This window comes from Otolemur garnettii, unplaced genomic scaffold (genome assembly GCF_000181295.1).
Source record: "Otolemur garnettii isolate 467f Iridium unplaced genomic scaffold, OtoGar3 scaffold00054, whole genome shotgun sequence".
Taxonomy (NCBI): domain Eukaryota; kingdom Metazoa; phylum Chordata; class Mammalia; order Primates; family Galagidae; genus Otolemur; species Otolemur garnettii.
Window position 1 is genome coordinate 844,064 of NW_003852449.1, and position 7,895 is coordinate 851,958.

The 7,895-nt window shown below is 45.0% G+C and overlaps 1 protein-coding gene across 1 annotated transcript in view; it reads right to left on the reverse strand.

The window, feature by feature from the left end:
• The window catches only part of MAPK1IP1L (mitogen-activated protein kinase 1 interacting protein 1 like), a 14,146-nt gene extending 9,242 nt beyond the window's left edge, over positions 1-4,904 (reverse strand). The window contains exon 1 of the mRNA XM_003792120.3: positions 4,815-4,904. The gene's annotated coding sequence lies outside the window, so the exon portion shown is untranslated. The remainder of the gene's footprint in view (positions 1-4,814) is intronic.
• Positions 4,905-7,895: the final 2,991 nt, after the last annotated feature.

Below are 7,895 nucleotides of genomic sequence, written 5' to 3' on the forward strand. Positions count from 1 at the left end.
GTGGCTGGCGCCTTAGCCGGTTGAGCTATAGGCGCCGAGCCGGCTTAAACATTTTTAAGTTAAAAATCAAGTCTGGGCTCGGCGCCTGTTAAGGCACCAGGTTCGAATCCAGCCCGAGCCCGCCAAACAACGATGGCTGCAACCAAAAAGTAGCTGGGCGTTGTGTTGCGCGCCTGTAGTCCCAGCACTTGGGAGGTGGAAGCAGGAGACTTGCTTAAGCCCAGGAGCTGGAGGTTGCTGTGAGCCGTGATGCCATAGTACTCCACCCAGGGCGACAGCTTGAGGCACTGTCTCAAAAAAAAAAAAAAAAAAAAATCAAAGTCTGGAAGACAGAGGAGGTGCTAGAATCTTATGATTGAATAGCTAAGGTCTGACCAAAGGAATTAGAAACAGAGACTGGGCTTGGTGGTTCACAGCTATAATCCTAGCAGCACTCCAGGAGGCTGAAGCAGGAGAATCACCTAAGGTTAAGGAACTTGACAACAAAGAAAGACCCATCTCTATAAAAACAGAAAAATTAGCTGGCACGGCATATACCTGTAATCCCAGCCACTCTAGTCGGGAGGCTGAGGCGGGAAGGAGAGCGGTGACAGTACTTAGTAAATGGACCTGCTCTCTGTGCCTAGAATAGCGTTCATGTTACAACAGTCCCTTCTTACTGTCAATTTCAGTTATGTGTGGTCCAAAAATATTAAATGGAAATTCCAGCAAGAAACAATTCATACGTTTCAAATGGTTTGAGTACCCTCCTGGGCAGCACAATGAATCCTGTGATGATAATCACCCCTCTATCCAGTGTACCCATGCTGCGTGTACCATTATCAGCCTGTTAGTTACTTAGCAGGCACCTGGGTTATCAGATCAAAAAAACCTAGTATTTGTAAAGTTCAGTGCTGTCTGCCGGTTCAAGCATCCTTTGAGGGGGTCTTATAATTTGTCCCCCTGGGATGGTGAAGCATTCCAATTGGCTCACTGGGGGACATGTTCCTTTTTTTTTTTTTTTTTTGGAAATAGAGTCTCACTTGGTCACTCTGGGGTACAGTGCCATGGCATCATAGCTCACAGTTACCTCAAACTCTTGGGCTTAAATGATTTTCTTGCCTCAGCCTTCCAAGTAACTGGGACTATAGGTGCCCATGACAACACCCAGGTATTTTTACAGACAGGGTCTTGCTCTTGCTCAGGCTAGTCTCGAGCTCAAGCAATCCACCTGCCTCGGCCTCCCAGAGTGCTGTGATTACAGGTGTGAGCCACTGCGCCCAGCCCTTGGAAGGTAAAAAATAGAGTTGGACATCAGTTTTCAACATGAGGAGAGGTGCAGAATGTAAAAAGTCTAGATTTCTCAAAACGTTATTCCAAAACATCTGAGTAACTGCAAAGTATTAAGACAAGGCCAACGTAACCTTGAACTGGTCAATAGAGTTCACTAAAATCAAGAAAAGTTTTCTTTCTTTTTAGAATAATGTAAAGCTATTACCAGTTTATGGAACAGTTTACCCAGCATGTGAAAAATAATTAGTTATATTCTGTGCAACAAGAGTAGTAATTTTAAAATAGGACGTATCCTTTGACATACACTAGAAAAGCAAAACGTTTTAGTAATTCTTACGGCCTTTAGAGTAAATTGTCCCAATCATGAGCTTTAAGAAAGTTGACTCTATAGATTACTAGTGACTACTGACAAGCAGTATTCAGAGGGCCATCAAATTGTGACTTGATAAACATGGGACTTCACAGTTATCAAAGCTAGACATCAATCATTTTGACAAAGGCAAACTTCTTAACATTTCCCTATCTGTAGAACTGCTATAATTCCTGGCTGCCTTACAGATAATTAAAAGTAGCACTCTTAATATTATTTATGAAGTGTGGTGCAAATGTTAAGACGTTTATTTAGAGAAACTAAGGGAAAGGATTTTGCATTTAGTAAGGGTTAGGGGAAGATGATGGTATGTACTGCACTGCAAACATAAATTCTGAATTAGAATACATTCTGGTTTTTAGTATTTGGCTCATTCATCTGGTTAAGTTCCATTTTTCATTTGCGTGACTCAAAAATTGAGATTTTGAGTTTTTAAACACTTAAAATTTCCAGTACAGGTTGAGCATACCAATCTGAAAATTCAAAATGCTCCAAAATCTGTAACTTTTTGTGTTTTTTTTTCCTTTGGCATGATGCTCAAAGGATATGCTCATTGGAGCATTTAGGATTTTGGATGCTCAACTGTACAATGCAAACGTTCCAAAATCCAGCTGGATGCAGTGGCTAACACCTGTAATCCTAGTACTCTTCGAGGCTGAGGTGGGTGGACTGCCTGAGCTCAGGACCAGCCTCAGCAAGGTTGAGACCCTGTCTCTACTAAAAATAGAAAATTAGCCGGGTGTCATGGTAGACTCCTATAGTCCCAGCTACTCGGGAAGCTGGGGCAAGAGGATCACTTGAGCCCAAGAGTTTGAGGTTGCTGAGAGTTATGATGCCACAGCATTCTACCAAAGGTGACAGAGTCTTAAAAACAAACACAAAAAAATCAGATATTTCAAAATCCCAAAAAATCTAAAATTCTAAACAATCCTGGTTCCAAGCATGTCAGATAAGGGGTGCTCAACTTGCACTGTTTTTTACATTTATTCACATACTTATAAACACACCTGCCTGGCACTGTATTGGTCTTCATGGAATTATAGGAAAAAAATTCCTGAGAATCAGTGTCTTTGCCGTCTAGAAGAAACAGTAAGAAGAAAGCTTGTGGGACATACCCCAGGGAAAAAGAGCAGTTAGGGTAAAAGCTGGGAGACTCAGATAGGATGGTACGCCTATAAGGCAAAGGAAGGTAGGGTTTGAATCATTTAACTCGGTAGTAAGCTTACCTGAATGGACCTCAGTTTCTTCAACTAAATGGAGCTCTGTCCAATCAGGTGCCTAAGATAGCGTTTGGGTGGGAAACTTCTCTGGCCTTCCTTGGTATATGGACATACAGTACATAGGTGTAGTTAAAAGAGTGAACGCCCTAAGGTCCTCACTGGCTGGTTTAATTCTGGAAGGACAAGGAAGAGGGGAACAATATCCACCTCACAGATTTGCTGCGAGACTTACATAAAAACCTAATCCTTGTCACTGCCTGGCATATAGCAAAAACTCAGCTTAGGCTAGCTTTTACAATTACTATTAATTGTAGCATTTTATCTACCATTCTTTTTTTTTTTTTTTGAGACAGAGCCTCAAGCTGTCCCCCTGGATAGAGTGCCGTGGCATTACAGCTCACAGCAACCTCCAACTCCTGGGCTTAAGCGAGTCTCCTGCCTCCGCCTCCCAAGTAGCTGGGACCACAGGCGTCCGCCACAACGCCCGGCTATTTTTTTTGGTTGCAGCCATCATTGTTGTTTTGGCGGGTCCGGGCTGGGGATTCGAACCCGCCACCTTAGGTGTACGTGGCTGGCGCCTTAGCCGGTTGAGCTATAGGCGCCGAGCCTTATCTACCATTCTTAATCTGGAAACCTATGACAATGAAAGAAACTTCCAAGTTTGGCATCAAACTGATTTGGTTGCAAAATCTGACCTAAAGCTATTTATAGTTTCTGTTAACTTCCACTTAGAACAACTATTAATGTGGATTTAGTGGGTGCCCTGAGTCTGCGGGAGGGGAGTGCTATCTCCTATCTACATATTTCCTTCTATAATATAAAAATGAAATGCAAATATTTATGAATTCCAAAACACACTGGCTACAAGGATTTCTGTTTAGAGACAGGGGAAGATGATTACCCATTCCTTCTGGAGAGAAGAAAAGAACATTCCAATACTTGTAACTCAACCCTAAGGTTTCTGAAACAAACTCACTTTGGATAGTGGGGCTCTGAGACACCAGCAGCAGTAAAAATTTCTAATTCTGCCCAAAGCACACTAGTGAACAAAGAACTTCTGAGATATTTCTGAAGGACTTTTGCCTGTAAAAAGTGTTCTCTTTCAAAACAGGCTTTTACAACCACCAGGTGGTTATGTTGCCACAAAAAATTTAAAAAAAATTTTTTCAGCAGTATGCTAAAAAAATTTCTTTTCGGTCGAGTCTGGTTTGATGCTTCAACACTAGAATCTTTATTAAAGCAGGACTCTTGGTTTTCAAGGTAAAGAGGAAAACCGGTCCGGCTATTCACAGGCTATCATGCTCGTGCTCCTAAATCCTAAAATAAGCCCATCACAAAACTCAGCACTTCTCTAGTGTGTCCCGAGGATTGACCTGATGCATCTGTGAGCAATTCCTCTACTAAGCAGCAAACAGAACACCTGTCACACTGAAGGTTACTTTAAACAAGCGACAGGGATTCCTGTAAGCATTTCGGTTCTTTTCCACTTCATTAAAAATAATGAATGGGTGTAACCAGGGGAGTCAGGGCCACGGGGCGCAACAGCGGGACCCGGCGCACCGACTCATGAACAAAGGCGGACCGGATCAACCGGAGAACCCGCCACCAAACGGGTCGCGCCGCCCGGGAAGGAGTGGGGGAGGGACCGGCCCTGCCCGCCCCGCCCCCGGCCGGGCCTGACGTCACGCGCCGAGAGCCCCGTCGGGCGCGACGTCAGCAGCCCCAGACGCCTTCTCCCTTGGGGGGCGATCGGGAGGCGCCCGTCCGCACGGAGGGCGGCCGGGAGGGCCGCTCGGCCCAGGGCCCCGGGAGGCGACCAAGACCTAAGCGCTGGAGGTGACCCGAGCCAGCCCCGTATCCGCGCCCGCCTCTCGCTCGGCCGCACCCTCCAGCCCCGCCGGCCCAGGCCCTGATCCGGTCCACGATCTCCACTGGCACCGAAGGCGCCTTACCGGGCGAGATCCAAGCCCGCAGCAGCGTCCGGAGGTGGCGATGGGTCCGAGCGACTGGGCACAGGCGGACGGTGGCGGCGGTAGTAGCGCGCGGCTCCTCCTGGCGCCGGAACAGGAAGCGCCGCGTGCGCCGCCCCCGCCCCCGCCCGCGCTCGCTCCCGGGTCCGGGCGCGCGCCCCCCGCAGGCGCCCGGCGGAACTGCCCAGCCGGCGCTCGCTCCCAGGTGCGGCGCGCGCCCCCCGCAGGCGCCCAGCGCAACTGCCTGGCGGGCGCGAGCTCCCGGCGGTAGGGGGTTTCGTGGGGCTGAGACGCGCCTGGGGCCCGCAGTGGTCCGGGCAGCCTTGCGGCCTTGGTGGTTTGATTCCGGATTCCGGATTCCTGAGGCTCAGTGGCTTTTCTCGCCAGGCCTCGGAGCAGGCTCGGAGTGGATGCAGAATCCGCCCAACCCGGATTCCTGGGCCAAAACTGGGCAGAGGGACGAGATCAAGGCAGGAGGGGGAAAACGTTTTACAGTGGCTTGACAAATTGGTATTTGCTGCTTGTGTAGATTTTTCCTGATCCATACTTCTCCTCACTATCTTTTTTTTTTTTTTTTGCCTCTCTGCACCCCCCCACAAAGGAGGAGAGCTTTCATTTCCGGCATTGTTTGCTTTTTTGAGAGGCTGGCCCGGACCTCCTGGGCTCAGGGGATCCTCCTGCTTCGACCCACCCCCGCAAGCAGCTAGGACTCCAGAAATGACCCGAACCTCCCTTGTGGTGACAATGTCATGATAATTACATGGTATGCACAAATATACATACATTTTTATATAAAAATATCTTTAAAGTATGTAGCACACTTAAATTTGGCTGCTGTAAGCCATTCAGGGTCAGTGGGTGGACATATAACTAGGAATTTTTTTTGGAGACAGTCTCACTTTGCCACCCTTAGTAGAGCGCTGTGGGGTAGTAGCTCACAGCAACCTCAAACTCCTGGGCTCAATCGATCATCCTCTTGCCTCAGTTTTTCTATTTTTAGCAGAAAGGGGGTCTCGCTTTTTGCTCAGGCTGGTCTGAAGACTCGTCAGCTCCAGCAATCCACCGCCTCTGCCTCCCAGAGTGCTGGGATTACAGGCCGGGCCTAACAGGGAACTTCTTGAAAACATCCCTGGGGATGTTTCACAGTGCACGTGATTTCTCATAACGAAAAAGGGACAATGAAGGAACGTCAAATACCTAAGTCGGGAGAAGACGTTATTTTTGGATAAGGGCAAAAGTCTATGGAGAAGTACAGTATTGGTGTAGAGGCTCTACCTTGCCCTTTCCCGAGGTACGAATCAGCCGTGCCCTGTGGATCCACACTGAAGCCCTAGGCAGCCGGAAGCCAGTCAGGTCTGGATTTACAATTTTGATTATCTTGTTCATCAGGTTTTTTGCATCAGCTGCGATCTTAGAATTTTGCATGTAAAATATTATCTTTCGACTTTTAATGAAATTTCCCCTCCGAGCAGCTTGGTCCTGCCCTGTACACCAGAGATATTTATCCTCCTGCTTCTCCTGCCTGCAGAGGGTCTAGACTCAGCCATTCCTGGTTGTCTTTGGACAACTGCTGCTGGGGCAACAACTCCCTGTCTAGGCCTTTTCCAGAACCACACTGTAGTCTGTAGCCTGCTCTACTCAATTATCCCTTCCAGCCTTTTTTTTTTTTTACAGGTTGTCAGATTTACAAGGTGACAAGATAACTTCCCCACCTCCTGTCTCCTTCCCTGATAACCTTCTTAGGTGTTGAGCCCCCAAATCTCTTGCACATCTTGGTATTTGCTTGTAGAAGACCAAAACTGACACATGCTGGAAACTAAAAGGAGTGGATCATAAATGAGAACAGGTGAAGGAGGTGTGAGGTAAGGACTTAAGTTTCTAAAACAAGACACAAAGCCTTTGGATTTTATACATGAAGCTTTAATTATGAACAAATGAAAATTTATTTGGATTTATTTGAATTCACATCCAAGAAGAAACATTCAACTTAATGATTAGAAATAACAGTCTACTTTTGGGGTTATGGATGGATCAGACAGGCCTGAACAAGAGTAACTTTGTGAAGTTACCAAACCATGTATAGTCAAGTACTTATCAACTTTATTCTTGGCTTATGATGCAGAAATTAGCCAATTCTAGCAAAGTCAGCAGAATTTGAGTAAACTTGCTTGAGTTTTACACCATGGCTCTCAGGTCTGAAAACTTAGATTTGATTATAAACATGGTAAATGTGATTATCTTTATTTCCTGTAAATGTAATCAATTTTAAAAATAAGTTAGGTAAACATCAGTTTTACATAGACCATATGAAGTAGGAGGAAATTGCAATTGTTCATCTAATTGCACAATCTAAATCATAAATTCAAATTGCATTGTTATCTCTATGGTCAAATCAAGCCAAGAAAGTTTATTACAGACTAAGGGAAATGAATGTGATTATGCAGGGTCCACTGAGGAGACATTTTGAAGACAAATTAATACTTAACGCTATACAGCAGTTATTTTCAAGTATGCTCCAAGGGTCACCTTTTACGGAAGAAATTAACCGTCAGAAGTCAGGCAACAAGTATTAACACCTACATTTTATAGAAAATGAAGGCAAAGGATGATTTAGAAAGTAAATTAGACTTTGGCTTTATTTGAAACAGGATTCATGTACTCTGAATCTCTTTCTATTGGGTTATAGCCATTAATCTACATTTCCACTTACAATCCAATCTATTTTAAAAAGTTACCTTCATTTTGTGTCCAGTCTCTTAATGCACTGGATTAGTAGAGGTGGATTCTTGCCGCACTACTCATTTCTAGGAGGCCGTTAATAAAAACACTTTTTTTCTTTCCTTAGAAATAAAAGTGAATATAAATAAAACTGATTGTTAAAACAAGAACTGTAAAGATTATTTCTCCCTAAAGTAGAAACTATAATTTGCTTGACTAAAAACCTATTCATTTGGGCATTAAGTTACCTAACATTACACAGACTGTTTTACATTAGACATTGGTTTGTATTGTCTCCAAAAATGTCTTATAATTATGTAAGTCTACTTTCCTGTGAAATTTATT